This window comes from Oncorhynchus mykiss, chromosome 7 (genome assembly GCF_057628025.1).
Source record: "Oncorhynchus mykiss isolate SJ-2025 chromosome 7, ASM5762802v1, whole genome shotgun sequence".
NCBI lineage: Eukaryota > Metazoa > Chordata > Actinopteri > Salmoniformes > Salmonidae > Oncorhynchus > Oncorhynchus mykiss.
In genome coordinates, this window is record NC_143028.1 from 74,856,720 (window position 1) to 74,883,700 (window position 26,981).

Consider the following 26,981-nt stretch of genomic DNA (forward strand, 5'->3'; position numbering starts at 1 on the left):
CGCTTACTATTTACAGCGCTGAGTTATTTTTATGGGTATTTTTCTGAAAGTGTCTAAGTCTGTTCTTCTCATATTTCTACAGACAGCAGAATGATGGGCAGAAGCCTCTTGGCAGTCTACTTAAGAAGGGAAAGGAACAGAGAGGAAAGAAATACAGTAGAGAAAGAGAGAGAGAGAGAGAGAAATAGAGACAAAGAAAGAGATGGAGAGAGAGAGAGAGAGAGAGAGAGAGAGAGAGAGAGAGAGAGAGAGAGAGAGAGAGAGAGAAAGTCACTCCTGATCACCCACACACACAATTCACTTTCATAGCAGCCACATACAGCATCATCCCTTTGCTTGTTGGATAATTCCTTCTAGCATCTACTGTATGTGCTCTCTTTCTCTCACCTTTTCTCTCCACTTGTGGACTTCAGTGAACAACAACAGCTGTCTGTGAGCAGGCGCAAAAAACCTCTCCAAGCCAAACCTTCATACCATAACCGCTAACCGCTACACAGCCTACATCCTTGTTACAACATTAACGTTATGGTCAACAAACTAGATCTAACTAACACGTTAGTAAACCCACAATCCAATCCAGCAGTTACACTGGCGGGCCTCGGCGGCAATACATTTAGAAAACAGGAAGCTTGGAAGAGTTGCCGTGTTGGAAAGCCTTAGCCAGCTAGCTAACATAAAAGCATTCCCCTCTCTGTTTTAGTCAGGTCCTTGAGTAGGTTAAAATAACTGAATTAGCTAAGTAAGTGAAAGGTAAACTAAGAAGAAAAAAATACAACAAAATGTCTCTCTCTGCTGCTAGTCCTAAATATTTTAAAAAATGTGTTCAAAACTGTTCCAACTGTTGTCTTTCTTCCTCTTTGAGTCAACTACCCACCACATGTTATGCCACGCAGTGCTAGCTAGCTGTAGCTTATGATTTCAGTACTAGAATTATTCTCTCATCCTTTGATTGGATGGACAACAAGACCTCTGATACTGTAGGTTAGAGGACGTCTTCCAGAAGTTGTCATAATTACTGTGTAAGTCTATGTAGGGGGAGGGTTTATATTGAAGTCAATGTAGCCAGAAGAGGATGGAAGTTAGCTGTCCTCCGGCTACACCATGGCGCTACCCCAGAGCAGGGTTTACCAAACTTCTTCACTCAGGCCCCCCTTCCAGCAGTGGGGAACATCTGTGCATCTATTTCTATGGGCACAAGCACGGTTCACGACACAAACTGTTCACACCCCTCTTGTTGGTGGAGAGAAAATGTTGCTGTTTTATTACAGCTCGTTCTCTTGTAATTCTCTACATTTTGTCATGAGGGGCTGAAAACATCTTGCTCTTTTAAAGCTCAATTTCTTGTAATTCTCCACATTTTGTCGAATGTCAATTATTGTTGTCACGTATTAACAAGGTAGGTGGAATCAAGCGCAGAGAGCAGGTGCAGTGAGTCGATAGTTTATTCTCCGGAACAAACACTGAAAACCCGAAAACAGGGTGAAATAATCCAACACAGGATTAAGATATATCGGAGCAAATAACACAATACGTATTCACTAAAATACATGAAACCAAAACAATCCCGCACGAAACAAGGGCGGGACAACCTACTATAAATAAGGACGTCAATAAACTAAAATACACACAGGTGAAACTAATAAGACAAAACCAACAGACAAACGAAAAAGGGATCGATGGTGGCTAGTAGGACGGTGACGACGACCGCCGAGCACCGCCCGAACAGGCAGGAGAGCCAACTTCGGCGGAAGTCGTGACAGTACCCCCCCCCTGACGCGCGGCCCCCGCAGCGCGCCGCCACCGTCCTCGAGGACGACCCGGAGGACGAGGTGCTGGGCGATCCGGGTGGAGGCGGTGGAAATCACTCAGGAGAGAAGGGTCCAAAATGTCCCTCACCGGAACCCAGCATCTCTCCTCCGGACCGTACCCCTCCCAGTCCACGAGGTACTGTAGGCCCCCCACCCGGCGTCTCGAATCCAGAATGCCCCGAACTGTGTACGCCGGGGACCCCTCGATGTCCAGGGGGGGCGGAGGGACCTCAGGCACCTCACCTTCTTGCAGGGGACCAGCCACCACCGGCCTGAGGAGAGACACATGAAACGAGGGGTTAATACGGTAATACCTAGGAAGTTGTAACCTGTAACACACCTCGTTTATTCTCCTCAGGACTTTAAACGGCCCCACACACTGCGGCCCCAGCTTCCGACAGGGCAGGCGGAGGGGCAGGTTCCGGGTCGAGAGCCAGACCCTGTCCCCCGGTGCAAACACGGGGGCCTCACTGCGGTGTTGGTCAGCGCTCCTCTTCTGCCGTTCGCCCGCTACCCGTAGTGAGTCCTGAACGGCTTTCCATGTGTCCTTGGAGCGCTGTACCCATTCCTCCACCGCAGGAGCCTCGGTCTGGCTCTGATGCCATGGAGCCAGGACCGGCTGGTAACCTAACACACACTCAAAAGGAGACAAGTTAGTTGAGGAGTGGCGTAGGGAGTTCTGAGCTAGTTCAGCCCAGGGAACATACCTTGCCCACTCACCAGGCCGGTCCCGGCAATAGGACCGCAGAAACCTGCCCACCTCTTGATTTACGCGCTCCACCTGCCCATTACTCTCGGGGTGAAAACCTGAGGTTAAGCTGACCGAGACCCCCAGTCTCTCCATAAACGCCCTCCATACTCTGGACGTGAATTGGGGACCCCGATCAGAAACGATGTCCTCAGGCACCCCATAGTGCCGGAAGACATGGGTAAACAAGGCCTCAGCAGTCTGCAGGGCCGTAGGGAGACCGGGCAACGGGATGAGACGACAGGACTTAGAAAACCGATCCACAACGACCAGGATTGTAGTACTTCCCTGGGACGGGGGAAGGTCGGTAAGAAAGTCCACCGATAAGTGTGTCCACGGCCGTTGTGGAACGGGGAGGGGTTGTAATTTCCCTCTAGGCAAGTGCCGAGGAGCCTTGCTCTGAGCACACACGGAGCAGGAGGAGACATGAAATCTCACGTCTTTAGCTAGCGTGGGCCACCAGTATCTCCCTCTCAGACTCCGCACTGTCCTCTCGATGCCAGGATGACCCGAGGAGGGGAGAGTATGAGCCCACCGAATCAGCTTGTCCCGGACCCCCCTCGGTACGTACTGGGTTCCTACTGGACAGTTGGGAGGGGCCGGCTCTGACCGTGAGGCCCCCTCTATCTCTGCGTCCACCTCCCATACCACCGGTGCCACGAGACATGACGGTGAAATGATGGGAGTTGGCTCAACGGGCCGCTCCTCGGTATCATAGAGGCGGGACAGCGCGTCGGCCTTGGTGTTTTGGGAGCCGGGCCGGTATGAGAGGGTAAACCGGAATCTGGTAAAAAACATGGCCCATCTAGCCTGACGTGGATTCATTCTCTTCGCTGCCCGGATATACTCGAGATTACGATGGTCAGTCCAGATGAGAAAAGGGTGTTTAGCCCCCTCAAGCCAATGTCTCCACACCTTCAGAGCCTTGACTACAGCTAACAACTCCCGGTCCCCCACATCATAGTTTCGCTCTGCTGGGCTGAGCTTGCTCGAAAAGAAAGCACAAGGGCGAAGTTTGGGTGGCACGCCCGAGCGTTGGGACAGCACGGCTCCGACCCCAGCCTCGGACGCATCCACCTCCACTATGAACGCTAAAGAGGGGTCCGGATGCGCCAACACGGGTGCATTGGTGAACAGCTCCTTCAAACGAGTGAATGCTCTGCCCGCCTCTGCTGACCAGCGCAAGCGCACCGGTCCTCCCTTCAGCAGCGAGGTGATGGGAGCAGCTACCTGACCAAAACCCCGGATAAACCTCCGGTAGTAATTGGCAAACCCTAAAAACCGCTGCACCTCTTTCACCGTGGTCGGAGTCGGCCAATTACGCACGGCTGTAACGCGGTCATCCTCCATCACCACCCCAGAGGTGGAAATACGATATCCCAGGAAGGAAACGGACTGTTTGAAAAACTCACATTTCTCCGCCTTGCAATACAGATCATGCTCCAGCAGTCGCCCAAGTACCTTACGCACCAGAGACACATGCGCCGCGCGTGTGGCAGAATAGATCAAGATGTCATCGATGTACACTACCACTCCCTGCCCGAGCAGGTCTCGGAGAATCTCGTCTACGAAGGATTGGAAAACGGCTGGAGCATTCTTCAACCCGTATGGCATGACGCGGTACTCATAATGACCAGATGTAGTACTGAATGCAGTTTTCCACTCATCCCCTCCCCGGATACGCACCAGATTATACGCGCTCCTCAGGTCCAGTTTTGTGAAGAAGCGCGCCCCGTGAAATGATTCCACCGCCGTGGCGATGAGAGGTAGTGGGTAACTAAACCCCACTGTGATGGAATTTAGACCTCTATAATCAATGCACGGACGCAGACCTCCATCCTTCTTCTTCACAAAAAAGAAGCTCGAGGAGACGGGTGATGCGGAGGGCCGAATGTACCCCTGTCTCAGTGATTCAGTAACGTATGTTTCCATCGCTACCGTCTCCTCCTGGGACAATGGATACACGTGACTCCTAGGAAGTGCAGCGTTCTCCAGAAGGTTTATCACGCAGTCCTCTCGACGATGAGGTGGTAATTGGGTCGCCTTCTTTTTACTGAAGGCGATAGCCAAATCGGCATATTCAGAGGGAATGCGCACGGTGGAAACTTGGTCTGGACTCTCCACCGTAGTCGCACCAACGGCAACTCCTCTACACCTACCTGAACACTCCTCTGACCACCCCTTAAGAGCCCCCTGTCGCCAGGAAATCACCGGGTTGTGTTGAGCTAACCAGGGAACCCCCAACACCACCGGAAACGCAGGTGAATCTATAAGGAACAGACTAATCTGCTCCTTATGATCCCCCTGCGTTACCATGTCCAGTGGCACCGTAGCCTCCCTAATCACTCCTGACCCTAATGGTCGGCTATCTAATGAGTGCACGGGGAAAGGTTGATCTACCGACACCAGGGGAATCCCTAGCCTTAACGCAAGCCCACGATCCATGAAATTCCCAGCTGCGCCTGAATCGACTAGCGCCTTATGCTGTAGAGAGGGAAAAAACCCAGGGAAAGAAATCAAAACATACACATGACCGACAGGAGGCTCTGGGTGAGTCTGGTGCTTACTCACCTGGGGTGATCGAGCAGTGCTCCGCCTGCCCTCCCGACTCCCAGACGAGTTCCTCCAGCACCGGTCTGACGTGTGCCCTCGTCGACCACAACTGGTGCAGGAGGACACTCCTCCTCCGGTCTCCCTCGAAGCTGCCCCTCCTAATTCCATAGGGATAGGGGCAGGAGGGCTGGGAAGTGGAAACGACAGGGCCTGATCCGAACGCCCGCGAGCAGCCAGCAGATTGTCGAGACGGATAGCCAAGTCAATGAGCTCATCCAGTGTGCAGGTGGTGTCCCGACATGCCAGCTCCCTGCGGACGTCCTCCCTGAGACTGCATCTGAAATGGTCGACCAAGGCCCTGTCGTTCCATCCTGCTCCTGCGGCCAAGGTCCTGAACTCCAGAGCAAAGTCCTGAGCGCTCCTCGTCTCCTGCCGCAGGTGGAACAGCCGTTCACCCGCCGCCCTACCCTCTGGTGGATGGTCAAAAACAGCTCGGAATCGGCGGGTGAACTCTGGGTAATTATCCCTCGCCGAGTCCGGGCCATTCCATACTGCGTTGGCCCACTCGAGGGCTCGCCCAGTCAAGCAGGAGACGAGGGCGCTCACGCTCTCCTCTCCAGAGGGAGCAGGACGCACGGTAGCCAGGTATAGCTCCAGTTGAAGGAGGAAACCCTGACACCCAGCCGCCGTTCCGTCATACTCCCGTGGGAGTGTCAACCGCAGAGCCCCGGAGCCAGATGTGGTCGTAGGAACAGGAGGTGCTGGAGAAGGGGGTGCTAGCGATGATGTGGGAAGACCACTCCTCTCCCATCGATCCATCCTCTCCATCATTTGGTCCATGGCAGAACCAATCCGATGGAGCACGCTGGTGTGGTGGAGGACTCTCTCCTCCATCGATGGGAGAGGAGACGCGGCTGCTCCTGCTGATTCCATGGGTGGTGCGGGATTCTGTCACGTATTAACAAGGTAGGTGGAATCAAGCGCAGAGAGCAGGTGCAGTGAGTCGATAGTTTATTCTCCGGAACAAACACTGAAAACCCGAAAACAGGGTGAAATAATCCAACACAGGATTAAGATATATCGGAGCAAATAACACAATACGTATTCACTAAAATACATGAAACCAAAACAATCCCGCACGAAACAAGGGCGGGACAACCTACTATAAATAAGGACGTCAATAAACTAAAATACACACAGGTGAAACTAATAAGACAAAACCAACAGACAAACGAAAAAGGGATCGATGGTGGCTAGTAGGACGGTGACGACGACCGCCGAGCACCGCCCGAACAGGCAGGAGAGCCAACTTCGGCGGAAGTCGTGACAATTGTGATGTTTAAGTGACTCAAACATTACAACAAGATCTATGAGCAAAAAAAATAACACCTAAAAAACATCAGCTGACACGTTATAAATAGCCCTCTATAGTATGTAATGACTGAGATGGGCTAGATGATGTGGACATTTCTGACACGTTATAAATAGCCCTCTGTAGTATGTAATGACTGAGATGGACTAGTTGATGTGGACATTTCTGACACGTTATAAATAGCCCTCTATAGTATGTAATGACTGAGATGACAAGAGGAACTGATGATGCACTACCTAATTTTGAAATTGCACCTTTATTATTTTTTGTATTTTTAATTTCACCTTTATTTAACCAGGTAGGCCAGTTGTGAACAAGTTCTCATTTACAACTGCGACCTGGCCAAGGTAAATTACAGTGTGACAAAAACAACAACACAGAGTAACACGTAGAATAAAGAAATGTACAGTTAATAATGCAATAGAAAAGTCTATATAGAGTGTGTGAAAAAAAATTAAGATTAGGGACGGTAGGAAATAAATAGGCTATAGTGGCGAAATAATTACAATATTGCAATTAAACACTGGAGTGATAGATGTGCAGAAGATTAATGAGCAAGTAGAGATACTGGGGTGCAAAGGAGAAAAAGAAAGAAAAAAACAATACGGGGATGAGTTAGTTGGGTGGGCTATTTACAGATGGGCTATGTACAGATACAATAATCTGTATGCTGCTCTGACAGCTGATGCTTAAAGTTAGTGAGGGAGATATGAGTCTCCAGCTTCAGTGAGTTTTGCAGTTCGTTCCAGGCATTGGCTGCAGAGAACTGGAAGGAAAGGCGGCCAAATGATGAATTGGCTTTGGGGGTGACCAGTGAAATATACCTGCTGGAGCGCGTGCTACAGGTGGTGCTGCTATGGTGACCAGTGAGCTGAGATAAGGTGGGGCTTTACCTAGCAAAAACCTGTAGATGACCTGGAGCCAGTGGGTTTGGTAACGAATAAGAAGCGATGGCCAGTCAACAAAAGCATACAGGTCGCAGTGGTGGGTAGTATATGGAGCTTTGGTGACAAAACGGAGGGACTGTGATAGACTGCATCCAATTTGCTGAGTAGAGTGTTGGGAGGCTAGCGTCCCACCTGGCCAACATCCAGTGAAATTGCAGAGCGCCAAATTCAAATACAGAAATACTCATTATAAAAATTCAGAAAAGAAACTACAAAACAAAAAAGATTTTATTATAAAATGTTATTTTATTTTAACAGTTTTGGAAACTTGAGTGTTTTCTATCCAAATCGACTAATTATATGCATATCTTATCTTCTGGGCCTGAGTAGCAGGCAGTTTAATTTGGGCACGCTTTTCATCCAAAATTCCGAATGCTGCCCCCTACCCTATAGAAGATAACACGGTGTCCAAAGAAGAGCCAGAAGTATACAAAATGGTGTTGTCTGCGTAGAGGTGGATCAGAGAATCACCAGCAGCAAGAGCAACATCATTGATGTATACTGAGAAAAGAGTCGGCCCGAGAATTGAACCCTGTGGCACCCCCATAGAGCTTGCCAGAGGTCCGGACAACAGGCCTTCCAATTTGACACACTGAACTCTCTGAGAAATAGTTGGTGAACCCGGCGAGGCAGTCATTTGAGAAACCAAGGCTGTTGAGTCTGCCGATAAGAATGTGGTGATTGACAGAGTCAAAAGCCTTGGCCAGGTCGATGAATATGGCTGCACAGTATTGTCTTTTATCGATGGCGGTTATGATATCGTTTAGGACCTTGTAACAGTTTGGGTCCCCTTTGAAGAGGGGGATGACCGCAGCAGTTTTCCAATCTTTAGCGATCTCAGACGATACGAAAGAGAGGCCAGAGGACTCCAGGCCAGAGGAGTGTGACATACAGGAATGTATGAGACAGGTTTTAGAGACTCCAGGCCAGAGGAGTGGGACATACAGGAATGTATGAGACAGGTTCTAGAGACTCCAGGCCAGAGGCATGGGACATACAGGAATGTATGAGACAGGTTCTAGAGACTCCAGGTCAGAGGCATGGGACATACAGGAATGTATGAGACGGGTTTTAGAGACTCCAGGCCAGAGGAGTGGGACATACAGGAATGTATGAGACAGGTTCTAGAGACTCCAGGCCAGAGGAGTGGGACATACAGGAATGTATGAGACAGGTTCTAGAGACTCCAGGCCAGAGGAGTGGGACATACAGGAATGTATGAGACAGGTTCTAGAGACTCCAGGTCAGAGGCATGGGACATACAGGAATGTATGAGACAGGTTCTAGAGACTCCAGGCCAGAGGAGTGGGACATACAGGAATGTATGAGACAGGTTCTAGAGACTCCAGGCCAGAGGAGTGGGACATACAGGAATGTATGAGACAGGTTCTAGAGACTCCAGGTCAGAGGCATGGGACATACAGGAATGTATGAGACAGGTTCTAGAGACTCCAGGCCAGAGGCATGGGACATACAGGACTGTATGAGAGTATAACTAAAAACAGGAGCTAAGGAATAGTTTCAGATTAATACAGTAGTGTTTCAAAATGAAGGCCTGTCATCTCAGAGATTTCACAGTTTATAATGTGAATTTGAAAATGTAATATCTCCCCAGGCTCTGTCGTAACCGGCCGCGACGGGAGGTCCGTGGGGCGACGCACAATTGGAAAAAAAGGGGTAAAAAAAATTTTAAAAAAAAGAAAAAAAAGAAAAAAAAGAAAATGTAATATCTCTCATATTGTGGACTGGGCTGACCTACAACTACAGTAGCAGGCCAACACGTTCCCAGACATGTGTTGAGTCCAGGTAACGGACTAAACCGTCTAGTCTACATGCCCTAATCACCCCCTGATTCTCCCCCAGGCCCTCCCTTTGCCCTTAGCCCTATGATGCTCTGCCAGACTGGCATCATTTTCATCACCCTGCCCTGTCATCTGAGTGGTTGGCACAGCGATTGGACAGAATGCTGGCTAAATGAGCTGAGTGGTTGGCACAGCGATTGGACATAATGGGGAGGCAGGGTAGCCTAGTGGTTAGAGCGTTGGACTAGTAACCGGAAGGTTGCAAGTTCAAATCCCTGAGCTGACAAGGTACAAATCTGTCGTTCTGCCCCTTGAAAATAAGAATTTGTTCTTAACTGACTTGCCTAGTTAATAAATAAAGGTAAATGATGCTGGCTAAATGAGCTGAGTGGTTGGCACAGTGATTGGACATAATGCTGGCTAAATGAGCTGAGTGGTTGGCACAGCGATTGGACATAATACTGCCTAAATGAGCTGAGTGGTTGGCACAGCGATTGGACATAATGCTGGCTAAATGAGCTGAGTGGTTGGCACAGCGATTGGACATAATGCTGGCTGAGTGGTTGGCACAGCGATTGCACATAATGCTGGCTATATGAACTCAGTGGTAGGCACGCTGTGCCAGCTGAGTGGTTGGCACAGCGATTGGACATAATGCTGGCTAAATGAGCTGAGTGGTTGGCACAGCGATTGGACATAAAGCCGGCTTAATGAGCTGAGTGGTTGGCACAGCGATTGGACATAATGCTGGCTTAATGAGCTGAGTGGTTGGCACAGCGATTGGACATAATGCTGGCTAAATGAGCTGATCCTTGCTACGTCTCCATAACATCTGCCTCCCCCATCTGCCTCCCACGGAGTCTGTAATTAGCACCTCACTGCGGAGCAACAGCCTGAATACTGAACAGGTATAGGAAGGAGGGGGGTCAGGGTTAATATTTATCTCTCTCAAGCAAGTGAAATAGATAATAAACAACAATAAATTAGCAGTATACATTAAAAGGAAAATAAATATGTTATATGGTGCTTGTTCTTTTCTTTTGGCAAAATAGCCAAACTGTTTGCACAGTTTTTTTGTTAATTCTTTCCAATGTGTCAAATAATAATATTTTTGTTTTCTCATGATTTGGTTGGGTCTAATTGTGTTGCTGTCCTGGGGCTCGGTGGGGTCTGTTTGTGTTTGTGAACAGAGCCCCAGGACCAGCTTGATTCTTCTCCAGGTTCATCTCTCTGTAGGTGATGGCTTTGTTATGGAAGGTTTGGGAATCGCTTCCTTTTAGGTGGTTATAGAATTAAGCGGCTCTTTTCTGGATTTGGATAATTAGCGGGTATCAGCCTAACTCTGCTCTGCATGCATTATTTGGTGTTTAACGTTGTACACAGGGGATGTTTTTGAAGAATTCTGCGTGCAGTGTCTCAATTTGGTGTTTGTCCCATTTTGTAAATTATTGGTTGGTGAGCGGACCACATACCCCAACCATAAATTATTTCTAGCCAGATCCTAATTGGGATGTCCAATTTGTTCCTTTTGATGGCACAGATGCCCCTTCTTGTCTTGTCTCTCAGATCGTTCACAGCTTTTGGAAGTTTCCTGTTGTGCTGGTGTTTAGGCCGAGGTATGTGTCATTTTTTGTGTGCTCTAGGGCTACAGTGTCTAGATGGAATTTGTTTTTGTGGTCCTGGCAACTGGACCTTTTTGGAACCTCATTATATTTGTCTTACTGAGAATTACTGTTTGGGTCCAGGTCTGACAGAATCTGTGCAGAATATATAGGTGCTGCTGTTGGCCCTCCTTGGATAGGGAGAGAAGCACCAGATGATCAGCAAACAGAAGACATTTGATTCTAGTAGGGTGAGACCGGGTTCTGCAGACTGTTCTAGTAACCTTGCTAATTCATTTATATATATCTGTGTGTGTGTGTGTGTGTGTGTGTGTGTGTGTGTGTGTGTGTGTGTGTGTGTGTGTGTGTGTGTGTGTGTGTGTGTGTGTGTGTGTGTGTGTTGAAGAGGATGGGGCTTAAACTGCATCCCTGTCTAATCCCACAGCCCTGGGGTCTCTCTTTCTCTCTCAATTTCAAACAGCCTTCATTGGCATGGGAAAGTATCTCTCTAGTTACTACATTCCACTGTGAGTTTAACTTTGATCCCTGAGGAAAACTGACTGATGCTCTTAGTAAATACAAAGTTAAACTCACAGTGGAATGTAGATTGTATTTACTAAGAGCATCAGTCAGTCAATCTCAGTGTCTTAATCTGGGCAGAGACATGCAACTATCTCAGTTTTCTGCTCCAGTCTTTCCAACTGAAGACAAAGCATATCTTAAACAAGTGCTTTGAAATCACCCCTACACCCCTACCCCTACTGTTTGTTTTATGTGTCTGAGTGAATTCTCAAGTCACTTTCCCTCCAGCTTCAAGTAGTCCTTTTTCTTATGCTGTGACTACTATTGGGCTCAGAACCAAGTTCCAACGTGCCAAAGGGATTGTGTTCTCATTCAACTCCTTATCCATATGTAGAAGCAGTCATATCCATAATAATTATACACTCTGACAAGCAAAAATATGTCATGGCCAGGGGGCGAAACTCACTGAGAGCTGTGGAAGGGGGATCCCAGATACAGTACTGCTATTATGCAGAGATAGCAGAAAGAAGAGGAGAAGACAGGAGGAGAAGAGAGAAGGAGAGGATGAGCGGAAAGGAGGAGAGGAGGAAAGGACAAGAGGATGAGAGGATGAGAGGAGAGGAGAGGGGGAGATGAAAGGACAGGAGAAAAGAAGAGAGGAGGAGAGGAGGAAAGGACAAGAGGATGAGAGGAGAGGAAATGAAAGGAGAGGAGAGGAGAGGTGGACATTTCAAAAAGAAAACCAGCCCCGTCGCGGACCAGGATGTCTTGCTCCCAGACAGAATAAACAACTTCTTTGCTCGCTTTGAGGACAATACAGTGCCACTGACATGGCCCGCTACCAAAACCTGCGGACTCTCCTTCACTGCAGCTGACATGAGTAAAACATTTAAATGTGTTAACCCTTGTAAGGCTGCAGGTCCAGACGGCATCCCCAGCCGCATCCTCAGAGCATGCGCAGACCAGCTGGCTGGTGTATTCACAAACATATTCAATTAATCCTTATCCCAGTCTGCTGTTCCCACCTGCTTCAAGAGGGCCACCATTGTTCCTGTTCCCAAGAAAGCTAAGGTAACTGAGTTAAACGACTACCGCCCCGTAGCACTCACTTCCGTCATCATGCAGTGCTTTGGGAGACTAGTCAAGGACCATATCACCTCCACCCTACCTGACATCCTAGACCCACTCCAATTTGCTTACCGCCCAATAGGTCCACAGACAACGCAATCGCAACCACACTGCACACTGCCCTAACCCATCTGGACAAGAGGAATACCTATGTGAGAATGCTGTTCATCGACTACAGCTCAGCATTTAACACCATAGTACCCTCCAAACTCGTCATCAAGCTCGAGACTCTGGGTCTCGACCATGCCCTGTGCAACTGGTTACTGGACTTCCTGATGGGCCACCCCCAGGTGGTGAGGGTAGGTAACAACATCTCCACCCCGCTGATCCTCAACACTGGGGACCCACAGGGGTGCGTTCTGAGCCCTCTCCTGTACTCCCTGTTCACCCACGACTGCGTGGCCATGCACGCCTCCAACTCAATCATCAAGTTTGCAGACGACACTACAGTGGTAGGCTTGATTACCAACAATGACGAGACAGCCTACAGTAGGTGAGGGCCCTCGGATTGTGGTGTCAGGAAAATAACTTCACACTCAACGTCAACAAAACAAAGGAGATGATTGTGGACTTCAGGAAACAACAGAGGGAGCACCCCCCTATCCACATCGAAGGGACAGAAGTGGAGAGTGTAGAAAGTTTTAAGTTCCTCGGCGAACACATCACGGACAAACTGAATTGGTCCACCCACACAGGCAGCGTGGTGAAGAAGGCACAGCAGAGCCTATTCAACCTCAGGAGGCTGAAGAAATTTGGCTTGTCACCAAGAGCACTCACAAACTTCTACAGATGCACAATCGAGAGCATCGTTTCCGGCTGTATCACCGCCTGGTATGTCAACTGCTCCACCCACAACCGTAAGGCTCTCCAGAGGGTAGTGAGGTCTGCACAACGCATCACCGGGGGCAAAATACCTGCCCTCCAGGACACCAACACCACCCGATGTCACAGGAAGGCCATAAAGATCATCAAGGACAACAACCACCCGAGCCACTGCTTGTTCACTCCGCTATCATCCAGAAGGCGAGGTCAGTACAGGTGCATCAAAGCAGGGACAGAGAGACTGAAAAACAGCTTCTATCTCAAGGCCATCAGACAGCCATCACTAACATTGAGTGGCTGCTGCCAACATACTGACTCAACTCCAGCCACTTTAATAATGGAAAAATTGATTTAATTTTTTTTATCACTAGCCACTTTAAACAATGCCACTTAATCTGTTTACACACCCTACATTACTCATCTCATATGTATATACTGTACTCGATACCATCTACTTTATCTTGCCTATGCCGTTCTGTACCATCACTCATTCATATATCTTTATGTACATATTCTTCATCCCTTTACACTTGTGTGTATAAAGTTAGTAGTTGTGAAATTGTTAGGTTAGATTACTTGTTGGTTATTACTGCATTTTCAGAACTAGAAGCACAAGCATTTCGCTACACTCTCATTAACATCTGCTAACCATGTGTATGTGACAAATACAATTTCATTTGATTTGAGATGAAAGGAGAGGAGAGGAGAAGAGAGAAGGCAAGGAGAGGAGATGAGGAGATGAAAGGAGAGGAGAGGAGACGAAAGTAGAGGAGAGGAAAGAAGAGGAAAGAAGAGGAGAGGAGATGAGAGGAGAGGAGAGGAGAGGAGAGGAGAGGAGAGGAGAGGAGAGGAGAGGAGAGGAGAGGAGAGGAGAGGAGAGGAGAGGAGAGGAAAGAAGAGGAGAGGAGATGAGGAGAGTAAAGAAGAGGAGAGGAGAGGAGAGGAGAGGAGAGGAGAGGAGAGGAGAGGAGAGGAGAGGAGAGGAGAGGAGAGGAGAGGAGAACGTCAGACAGACAGCTCAGACCATGTACTCTATCTTCTCACTACCTGTGTATTTTGATTCAAAGGAACTCAACCAGAAAACACGTAATGCTGCCACAGATCTGAACAAGCTGATCTTTCACAAGTGCTATTGGGTTTCTTACATTTCTCAGATTCAAAACAGATATGAATTATTCTGGCCTGCCCTCTGCTGTGATGATGACATATGGAGGTGAATGGTGGAGGCACGTAGCTATACCTCTTTTTCTCCACATAGCTCAAACCTGGGAGATCTGCAGTTCTATGTATCGCCCCTGGCATCTATTTCATTTATTTAATCCTTTATTTAACTAGGCAAGTCAGTTAAGAACAAATTGTTATTTACAATGACGGCCTACCCTAGCAAAACCCTCCCTTAACCCGGACGACGCTGGGCCAATTGTGCACCGCCCTATGGGACTCCCAATCAAGGCCGGAAGTCCCATAGTATACACAGAGAGACGCTTGACTGGCGAGAAAAGTGAATTTGTGCGAATTGCCGGAACCTACTAGATTTGATGTGCCTAGAAACACATAATAGGGATCTACTAGATTTGATGTACCTAGAAACACATATAATAGGGATCTACTAGATTTGATGTACCTAGAAACACATATAATAGGGATCTACTAGATTTGATGTACCTAGCAACACATATAATAGGGATCTACTAGATTTGATGTACCTAGAAACAAGTATAATAGGGATCTACTAGATTTGATGTACCTAGCAACACATATAATAGGGATCTACTAGATTTGATGTACCTAGAAACACATATAATAGGGATCTACTAGATTTGATGTACCTAGCAACACATATAATAGGGATCTACTAGATTTTATGTACCTAGAAACACATATAATAGGGATCTACTAGATTTGATGTACCTAGAAACACATATAATAGGGATCTACTAGGTTTGATGTACCTAGAAACACATATAATAGGGATCTACTAGGTTTGATGTACCTAGCAACACATATAATAGGGATCTACTAGATTTGATGTACCTAGAAACACATATAATAGGGATCTACTAGATTTGATGTACCTAGCAACACATATAATAGGGATCTACTAGATTTGATGTACCTAGAAACAAGTATAATAGGGATCTACTAGATTTGATGTACCTATCAACACATATAATAGGGATCTACTAGATTTGATGTACCTAGAAACACATATAATAGGGATCTACTAGATTTGATGTACCTAGAAACACATAATAGGGATCTACTAGATTTGATGTACCTAGCAACACATATAATAGGGATCTACTAGATTTGATGTACCTAGAAACAAGTATAATAGGGATCTACTAGATTTGATGTACCTAGAAACACATATAATAGGGATCTACTAGATTTGATGTACCTAGAAACACATATAATAGGGATCTACTAGATGTGATGTACCTAGCAACACATATAATAGGGATCTACTAGATTTGATGTACCTAGAAACACATATAATAGGGATCTACTAGATTTGATGTACCTAGCAACACATATAATAGGGATCTACTAGATTCTATGTACCTAGAAACACATATAATAGGGATCTACTAGGTTTGATGTACCTAGCAACACATATAATAGGGATCTACTAGGTTTGATGTACCTAGCAACACATATAATAGGGATCTACTAGATTTGATGTACCTAGAAACACATATAATAGGGATCTACTAGATTTGATGTACCTAGAAACACATATAATAGGGATCTACTAGATTTGATGTACCTACCATCACATTTAATATGCGAGATACGGAGACGGAGAAGATGCCCGCTACAGGTTCATAATTGTGGATGTAGTGGCATACGGCCGAAAGAGCTGTGGTGGAGTGTTTCAATATAGTTCTTTTGGGTCCAAACTGCTGCAGAAGACCCTGGATTTACTACAGCCAGCTGTCCTGCCAGGTTCCACAGCGCCAAGTCCTCAACGCCAAGTTTTCCTGGGAGATGCAGCTTCCCCCCTACATGAGAACCTCATGCGCCCTTATCCAGGTATGTTGATAATAGAATGTTCGAATCAGAAGGTTAGGAAGTGCAGCTCAGTTTCCACCTCATTTTGTGGGCAGTGTGAAAAGAAACAGGGGCCTCAGTGGAGATGTCAGTGGAAAGGCTGCTCCAGAAATGTTGCTGCTGGCTTGTTCGGCAGATGAAGCATGGGGTTTGGTGAAGGATGGGGTATGTTTTTGTATTTTCTATTGTATTCGAACTGTTACGAACCCCTTTGGCCCTGCAGTCTAGGGGGGATGGAAACGAGACCCGTAAACATATCTCATGCAAATCATAACAGTTCGAAGGAACTAATAACCACAGACAACCTAAACCTACCGTCAAACACTTAAGTTGAGGCTGAACTAGAAGCAGAAACTCGTATCACCCCTACAGTTGACCAATCACGGATGAAGGGGCTTCGGCTTTCAAACTTCGGCTGGCCCTAGAGAAAAAAACAACAAACAGCCGACAAAACACTAACCGAACTCCAAAATGAACAAAAACATCACAAAATGACATCATAATATATGCTTGAACTGAACCGAACTGTTTCGGTTGGGAAGCATACGGCCGTCTTTACCCCAGTCCCACACCCAACCCTATTCTCATCCTCAAGCATAACCCCATTCCCAACCCTACCTACCAAGCACAACCCTAAACCCCACCCAACACCCAGCTCCCTCCTCTTCCCACCACCTCCCCTCTTTTCCCCCACCGAACTACCCCAGACAGCCTTGTTAAGGTGTCTAGCTCCTAATTAACACAAGTCTATTCAGGCTGATTCTAATTAATGTCAATCATTGGTTTGCTGCTCAGTGTGGTTGATGTTGATTTATTACATAAACACACACTGAAATATCCCCTTATCCCTCCTTACTGCTGTCTCTCCGAGAGTGAAGATCTGGGTTCAAATAATATAAAAAAACATAAAAAATGGAGTTTGTGTGGTGCAATGAAACCAGGAGCATAGACTTAAAAGTGCATTCCCCAAGAATCTGGCACTCCATGCAGGCTAAAACAAACACCATGTGTTTCGTTTTACAAAATACAAACACAAAAATGCTTTCTAATACTATTTGAACCCAGGACTGCTGAGAAGTTCTCTGTTGAGAGAGTTTGTTGAATCTGGTTCAGAGAAGCAGAAAATTACACATGGCTGTCGAATAGCTGGAACTTTCTCTAGTGTGCTTGTCTGTCTCTTGGTAAGACATTATGTCTAATCTGTAAATAGCTGTGTTTGTTATGTATCTCAGAGCTGTTCGCCAGGTTAATGAAGACCGTATGGTTGGAGCCAGGAGGGAAAGAGTCTGTACGCGGGCAGAAATCTGGAAACACATTTGTGTTGTCCATTACTGTACTTATGTGACAAGGTGTCAAAATATAGGAAATTATTTGAATTGCGCTTTCAAATCGCTTTCAAGTCTTGAAATAATTGTTTTCCTACATGAATTGAAATTTTGTGAATGTGTTGTGTATAGTTTATGAATGTGTTATGAAGTCATTATAGTGTTACCAAACAAACACGTCTATAATGAAATAACTATTGAGCTCTCTGTATTTCATGTTTAAGAATTAAAACACCAAATGAATCCCCAGCTCTCAGGTCTGAGGAGATAGGGCCATTTTGTGTGAGTTTATAAAGCCTACTGTACCTGGGAATGAGAGGACGGACAGACGGAGGTGGAAGCCTGCCACTAAGAGCTGATGTAATGGAACTCTTAGATCCTATGGACAGTTTCCCAGACCCAGGTTAAGCCTGGTCCCAGATCTGTTTTGGCAAGTCTATGTGACAATGACCATAGGAGTTAGCAAGACAGCACGGACACATCTGTTACCAGGCTAGGTTAAGTCTATATATTCCTGGAATGTAAAGGTAGTTCAAATGGAGATTCTCCTTTGAGCATGCTTTTCAAGTTCAGGAATAGACTAGGCTTCATCTGGGTCTGGGAAACCAAACAGGCCCATACTGTACTGCAGCATGCTGATCACTTCAACCACAAGTAGGTATAGGGTGACATCTAGTGGAGACGGATGGAACAGCACTCTTACAGCTCAAATGGGGTAATAGCTGAAACTGTATCTATTTTCAAAAAGGATACACTATTGTCACCTGTCACTGGCAAACCTGTTGTAGTGCCTGTACTAACATGTGATTAGATCCTAGTTATAGAGACCACAATTGAATCAGCATTATGCACAAAGTTGTTACTGGGCTGTCTGCACCCCGGCCGTGATTTGGAGTCCCATTGGGTGGCGCACAATTGTCTATATATTGTTTAAACCTGTTTAAACCTGTCTTACATCGACTATTGACATCCAGAACAGGAGGGAAATAAGCAAATTAGTTTAGGCACTACATGTCAGGAACGGAATAAGCACATTAGATTATACTAAATCCACACACAAGTTTTAGTTAATGTCCTGAAATTAGTGAATTCATCAAAATCCATCAAAATGTCTCCAATCCCCCCCTCCAGGTTCTGTTCCAGACATGCCAGATTCTGTTCCAGACATGCCAGGTTCTGTTCTAGACATGCTCGGTTCTGTTCCAGACATGCCTGGTTCTGTTCCAGACATGCCTGGTTCTGTTCTAGACATGCTCGGTTCTGTTCCAGACATGCCTGGTTCTGTTCCAGACATGCCTGGTTCTGTTCTAGACATGCTCGGTTCTGTTCCAGACATGCCTGGTTCTGTTCCAGACATGCCTGGTTCTGTTCTAGACATGCTCGGTTCTGTTCCAGACATGCCTGGTTCTGTTCCAGACATGCCTGGTTCTGTTCTAGACATGCTCGGTTCTGTTCTAGACATGCTCGGTTCTGTTCCAGACATGCCTGGTTCTGTTCCAGACATGCCAGGTTCTGTTCTAGACATGCCTGGTTCTGTTCCAGACATGCCAGGTTCTGTTCTAGACATGCCCGGTTCTGTTCCAGACATGCCTGGTTCTGTTCCAGACATGCCAGGTTCTGTTCTAGACATGCTCGGTTCTGTTCTAGACATGCTCGGTTCTGTTCCAGACATGCTCGGTTCTGTTCTAGACATGCTCGGTTCTGTTCCAGACATGCCTGGTTCTGTTCCAGACATGCCAGGTTCTGTTCTAGACATGCCTGGTTCTGTTCCAGACATGCCAGGTTCTGTTCTAGACATGCCCGGTTCTGTTCCAGACATGCCTGGTTCTGTTCCAGACATGCCAGGTTCTGTTCTAGACATGCTCGGTTCTGTTCTAGACATGCTCGGTTCTGTTCTAGACATGCTCTGTTCTGTTCCAGACATGCCTGGTTCTGTTCTAGACATGCCCGGTTCTGTTCCAGACATGCCTGGTTCTGTTCCAGACATGCCTGGTTCTGTTCTAGACATGCCCGGTTCTGTTCCAGACATGCCAGGTTCTGTTCCAGACATGCCTGGTTCTGTTCCAGACATGCCAGGTTCTGTTCTAGACATGCCCGGTTCTGTTCCAGACATGCCTGGTTCTGTTCCAGACATGCCTGGTTCTGTTCTAGACATGCTCGGTTCTGTTCTAGACATGCTCGGTTCTGTTCCAGACATGCCTGGTTCTGTTCTAGACATGCCCGGTTCTGTTCCAGACATGCCAGATTCTGTTCCAGACATGCCAGGTTCTGTTCCAGACATGCCTGGTTCTGTTCTAGACATGCTTGGTTCTGTTCCAAGGTTCGGCCTCAATAGCTGATGGACAAGACCATGGAAGCATCTTTCAAATACATCAACAAGAACATCAACAAGAAGCTCCTCAACATCAACTTCAGGGTAAACAGTGTAAGCAGCTACACTCAATCCACCACAATGATCGTATTAAATGTTAGTATATATAATGATCATCTGTAAAATGTGTCTAATCTGATATGAATTGCTATCATGAATGAAAGCAGCAGCATCTGACAGGCATCCACATACAGGAGTCGGAGGTGATGACCACCATAACCAGTTACAATGACTTCAAATCAAACTTTATTCGTCACATACAAGACCTTACCGTGAAATGCTTACTTAAAAGCCTTTAACCAACAGTGCAGTTCAAGAAGAGATAAGAAAATATTTACCATATCAACTAAAGTAAAACATTTTTTTAAGTAACACAATAAAATAACAATAATGAGGCCATATACAGGGGGTACGGGTACTGAGTCAGTGTGAGGGGTTACAGGTTAGTCGAAGTAATTTGTACATGTAGGTAAGGGATGAAGTGACTATGCATAGATGATAGCAGTGAATAGCAGCAGTGTCAAGGGGTGGCAATGTAAATAGTCTGGGTGGTCATTTTATTAATTGTTCAGCAGTCTTATGGCTTGGGGTAGAATCTGTTCAAGAGCCTTTTGGTCCTAGACTTGGCGCTCTGGTACCGCTTCCCGTGCAGTAGCAGAGAAAACAGACTATGACTTGGGTGACTGGAGTCTGAATTTTTTTAGCTTTCCTATGTCACTGCCTAGTATATAGGTCCTAAATGGCAGGAAGCTTGGCCCAAGTGATGTACAAGGCCGTACACACTACCCTCTGTAGCGCCTTATGGTGAAATGCCGAGCAGTTGCCATACCAACCGGTCAGGATGCTCTCGATTGTGCAGCTGTAGAACTTTTTGAGGATCTGTGGACCCACGCATATCTTTTCAGTCTCCTGCGGGGGAAAAGGCGTTTGTCGTGCCCTCTTCACGTCTGTCTTCGTGTGTTTGGCCCATAATAGTTTGTTGGTGATGTGGACACCAAGGTACTTGAAACACTCTACCCGCTCCACTGCAGCCCAATCAATGTTAACCTTTAAGGATCCGCCTCTTTTTTTCAATTTTCGCAAAAAATTACATACCCAAATCTAACTGCCTGTAGCTCAGGCCCCGGATATGCATATTCTTGGTACCATTTCTGAAGAAACACTTTGAATGTTGTGGAAATGTGAAAGGAATGTAGGATAATTTGACACAATAGATCTGGTAAAAGATAATACAAAGAAAAAACTGACTGTTCTTTTGTATTTTTTTGTACCATCATCTTTGAAATGCAAGAGAAAGGCCATAATCTATTATTCTAGCCCAGATGCAATTTAGATTTTGGCCACTAGATGGCAGCAGCGTATGTGCAATGTTTTAGAATGATTCATTGAACCATTGCCTTTCATGTTCAAAATTGTGCGATCTCCTCAAACAATAGTAAGGTATTCGTTCACTGTAATAGCTCCTGTAAATTGGACAGTGCATTTAGATTAACACCAATGTAAACTTTCTGCCAATGTCAGACATGTCTATGTCCTGGGAAATGTTGTTGTTACTTACAACCTCATGCTAATCGCATTAGCCTACGAGATGTAAATGGGGGCCTATTCGGCCCACCTATTCGGTCCTGTGCCTCGGGCGTATTCATTATGTGTGATGAAGGTTTGTAGGGAGGTCATAAAGAGATTATTAAGATGAAAATAAAATAAAACACATCAATTTCAGAATAGAAAATAGAAAAATATTTTAGTGATGATACAACAAAATAATCCACTATGACATCTCACCCAATTTCAAATGCTGCTACAGAAGACTGAATCCAGGTGGCGAGTCACCTATGAGGATATTTATTTATTTTATTTCACCTTTATTTAACCAGGTAGGCAGTTGTAAATGCCATGACTAGCAGGTGTCTATTCCCTTTTGCCCTCTGTACTGTTCCACTGCATTATTTGATGTCTGTACTGTTACAGAGCAACATGAATGCATCAACCCACTGTATTATTTAACGTCTGTACTGTTACAGAGCAACATGAATGCATCAACCCACTGTATTATTTAACGTCTGTACTGTTACAGAGCAACATGAATGCATCAACCCACTATATTATTTAACGTTTGTACTGTTACAGAGCAACATGAATGCATCAACCCACTGTATTATTTAACGTCTGTACTGTTACAGAGCAACATGAATGCATCAACCCACTGTATTATTTAACGTCTGTACTGTTACAGAGCAACATGAATGCATCAACCCACTATATTATTTAACGTTTGTACTGTTACAGAGCAACATGAATGCATCAACCCACTGTATTATTTAACGTCTGTACTGTTACAGAGCAACATGAATGCATCAACCCACTGTATTATTTAACGTCTGTACTGTTACAGAGCAACATGAATGCATCAACCCACTATATTATTTAACGTTTGTACTGTTACAAAGCAACATGAATGCATCAACCCACTATATTATTTAACGTTTGTACTGTTACAGAGCAACATGAATGCATCAACCCACTGTATTATTTAACGTCTGTACTGTTACAGAGCAACATGAATGCATCAACCCACTATATTATTTAACGTTTGTACTGTTACAGAGCAACATGAATGCATCAACCCACTATATTATTTAACGTTTGTACTGTTACAGAGCAACATGAATGCATCAACCCACTATATTATTTAACGTTTGTACTGTTACAGAGCAACATGAATGCATCAACCCACTATATTATTTAACGTTTGTACTGTTACAGAGCAACATGAATGCGTCAACCAACTATTTTATTTAACGTTTGTACTGTTACAGAAACATGAATGCATCAAACCATTGTATTATTTGACGTCTGTACTGTTACAGAGCAACATGAATGCATCAACCCACTATATTATTTAACGTTTGTACTGTTACAGAGCAACATGAATGCATCAACCCACTATATTATTTAACGTTTGTACTGTTACAGAGCAACACGAATGCATCAACCCACTGCATTATTTGACGTCTCTCCTGGCTGTACCGAGTCTGTGTTCTGACTACAGACTAACACTTTTTCAGGATCATGTTTATGAACTGCTGAATAAAATTCAACACTAGTGGATTTGTCCCTTAGGGCCACTGTAAGTGTCACACAGCACATTATAACCAACTTACAAGTTATCATGTTAACCTACTTTTTAACCTGCATCATGAATTAATTCAGTAATTCATTAATCCACTCACTTACTAATTCATCCATTCATTCATTCATTCATTCATTCAGTAATTCAGCAATTCATTAATTCACTCACTCATTCATTAATTCACTCACTCACTCGTTCATTCATTCATTCGTTCATTCAGTAATTCATTCATTCATCAGACGGTGAATGAAGAACTACCAAGAACTACCAAGAACTACCTGGAGCTCATCATCACCTACACGTCCATCATCGTCATGTTGTCACGTATTGATGAAGGTCTTGATGGCCATGTACAACTGCGCTCACGAGATGCACAACGGAAACAGGTAAGACCGGTTACATCTATTAGCTATTTAAATACAGTCCATTCAGGAAGGGATACATACACATTTAAGAATAGAATGGAAACAGTACTCATTGAAAATTATATTCTTTCATTGACATTTCTGAACAGACAATTAATGAATTTCTTTTCATACGCAAATACATAACCAGATCACATACTCACACTGCAAGCTCATTTCACTCTCAATTCAATTCATACTAGAAATAATCAGACATAGGCTTTTTCCACTCATTCAACGGAGGATGGCATTTCAACATAAATTTATGATTTAAAAAAAATCTGATGTTCTCATCAGGATGGCGTTAGCGTAAGCTAAGCAACTGCCCAGTCACGACAACTTGACTTCTCTTAGCTATCGACATAGCCATGCATCTCAAAGATGATTACCCATAATGGCACACAGTTGTCTCCTCAACTAATAACTGGTTAATTGGCAGTAACAACACATCTTTCCCTTCCCGTCCAACCTTTCCCAGAGTGAAAAGCAGTACACTGACATTTTGAGTCTTGCCATATTTATTTATATCTGTAAAATGGCAAGAAGAAGTTTACGTTGATCAAAGATGCCGAGGAGGAGGAAATACAACAGGGAACAAAGAAATTGAATGTCACAGCAATTTTCCACCAGTCCCTTCATAATACGCCTCAGTAGCTTGGAGATAGAGAGCCACTTGTGATCAAGCTAACGGAGTTTAGAAGGAGAGGTGTAACACCACAGTAGTGGAGAATGCCTCTCCTTCATCTCCTAATCAAAGACTGGTAAGCAGTAACGACAGAATGGGGAATCTGATTAACTTTTTGTGTGGCTTATGCCACCACACGATACTGCTGTTTGTATGACTTAGTACTGTACATGACAATGAATGTGTGGTTGATAGGCTAAGTCATGTGTGATTAATTGACTGATCCTCCAGTGACCCTGCGTATCCTCGCCTGGCTCAGATGAAGAATGAACTGCCCATGAAAAAACTCACTGAGGAGTTCGGACCTCACATTATGGTAATGTCGACTGTATGTTCACTAGGGTATATTCACCATGGTATATTCACTATGGTGTATTCACTAGGGTTTATTCATCTGGGTATATTCACAAGGGTATATTGTCAGGCGTATATTCACTAGGGTATTTTCACTAGGGTATATTCACTAGGTTATTTTCACTAGGGTACATTCACTAGGGTATATTGACTAGGGTATATTGGCTAGGGTATATTCATCTGGGTATATTTACTAGAGTTTATTCACTAGGGTATATTCACAAGGGTATATTCACTAGGGTATATTGGCTAGGGTGTATTCATCTGGGTATATTCACTAGGGTATATTGACAGGCGTATATTGACTAGGGTATTTTTACTAGGGTATATTCACTAGGGTATATTGGCTAGGATATATTCACTAGGGTATATTCACTAGGGTGTATTCACTATGGTGTAATCATTAAGGTATGTTCACTAGGATATATTCACTAGGGAATATTGACTAGGGTATATTGGCTAGGAAATATTCACAACGGTATATTCACTAGGGTTTATTGACTTGGGCATATTGGCTAGGATATATTCACTAGGGTAAATTCACTAGGGTATATTGGGTAGGATATATTCACTAGGGTATGTTCACTAGGGTATATTGACTAGGGTATATTCACTAGGGTATATTCAGTAAGGTAATGTCAACAATGTATTCACTAGGGTGTATAAACTAGGGTCAATGCACTAAGGTTTATTCACTAGGGTATATTTGCTAGGGTAAATTCACTAGGGTATATTCAATAAGGTATATTCACTAGGGCATATTCACTAGGGTATATTCACTAGGGTATGTTCATTTGAGTATAAGCACTAAGGTATATTGGCTAGGGTATACAGTGGGGCAAAAAAGTATTTAATCAGCCACCAATTGTGCAAGTTCTCCCACTTAAAAAGATGAGAGAGGCCTGTACTTTTCGTCATAGGTACACTTCAACTATGACAGACAAAATGAGGAAAAAAATCCAAAAAATCACATTGTAGGATTTTTTATGAATTTATTTGCAAATTATGGTGGAAAATAAGTATTTGGTCACCTACAAACAAGCAAGATTTCTGGCTCTCACAGACCTGTAACTTCTTCTTTAAGAGGGTCCTCTGTCCTCCACTCGTTACCTGTATTAATGGCACCTGTTTGAACTTGTTATCAGTATAAAAGACACCTGTCCACAACCTCAAACAGTCACACTACAAACTCCACTATGGCCAAGACCAAAGAGCTGTCAAAGGACACCAGAAACAAAATTGTAGACCTGCACCAGGCTGGGAAGACTGAATCTGCAATAGGTAAGCAGCTTGGTTTGAAGAAATCAACTGTGGGAGCAATTATTAGGAAATGGAAGACATACAAGACCACTGATAATCTCCCTCGATCTGGGGCTCCAAGCAAGATCTCACCCGTGGGTGGGGTCAAAATTATCACAAGAACGGATCCCAGAACCACACGGGGGGACCTAGTGAATGACCTGCAGAGAGCCGGGACCAAAGTAACAAAGCCTACCATTAGTAACACACTACGCCGCCAGGGACTCAAATCCTGCAGTGCCAGACGTGTCCCCCTGCTTAAGCCAGTACATGTCCAGGCACGTCTGAAGTTTGCTAGAGAGCATTTGGATGATCCAGAAGAAGATTGGGAGAATGTCATATGGTCAGATGAAACCAAAATATAACTTTTTGGTAAAAACTCAACTCGTCGTGTTTGGAGGACAAAGAATGCTGAGTTGCATCCAAAGAACATCATACCTACTGTGAAGCATGGGGGTGGAAACATCATGCTTTGGGGCTGTTTTTCTGCAAAGGGACCAGGACGACTGATCCGTGTAAAGGATCCCACCTTATCCCTCCTTGCCCACCCTTCTACCCCCTCCCCCCTCTCTTCCCAGACTGGAGGAGGCTATAACAGACTTCCTCCGTCACGACGTTCCTTTAAGGCCCTTCTGCTAGCCTCCTAGCCCCGGCCTGCTAGCTGTCTGAATCGCTGTGTCTCCAGCCAGCCTAACTACTCACTGGACTCTTATGATCACTCAGCTATTCATGCCTCTCCCTAATGTCAATATGCCTTGTCCATTGATGTTCTGGTTAGTGATTATTGTCTTATTTCACTGTAGAGGCTTTAGCCCTGCTCAATATGGCTTAGCCAACCCTTTAGTTCCACCTCCAATACATGCAGTGGTATCAGTTGTTTTAAATGTTTCTAGAGACAATATCTCTCTCATCATCACACAATGCCTAGGTTTACCTCCAATGTATTCACACCCTACCATACCTTTGTCTGTACATTTTGCCTTGGATCTATTCTATCGCGCCCAGAAACCTTCTTCTTTTACACTCCGTTCCAAACATACTAATCGACCAGTT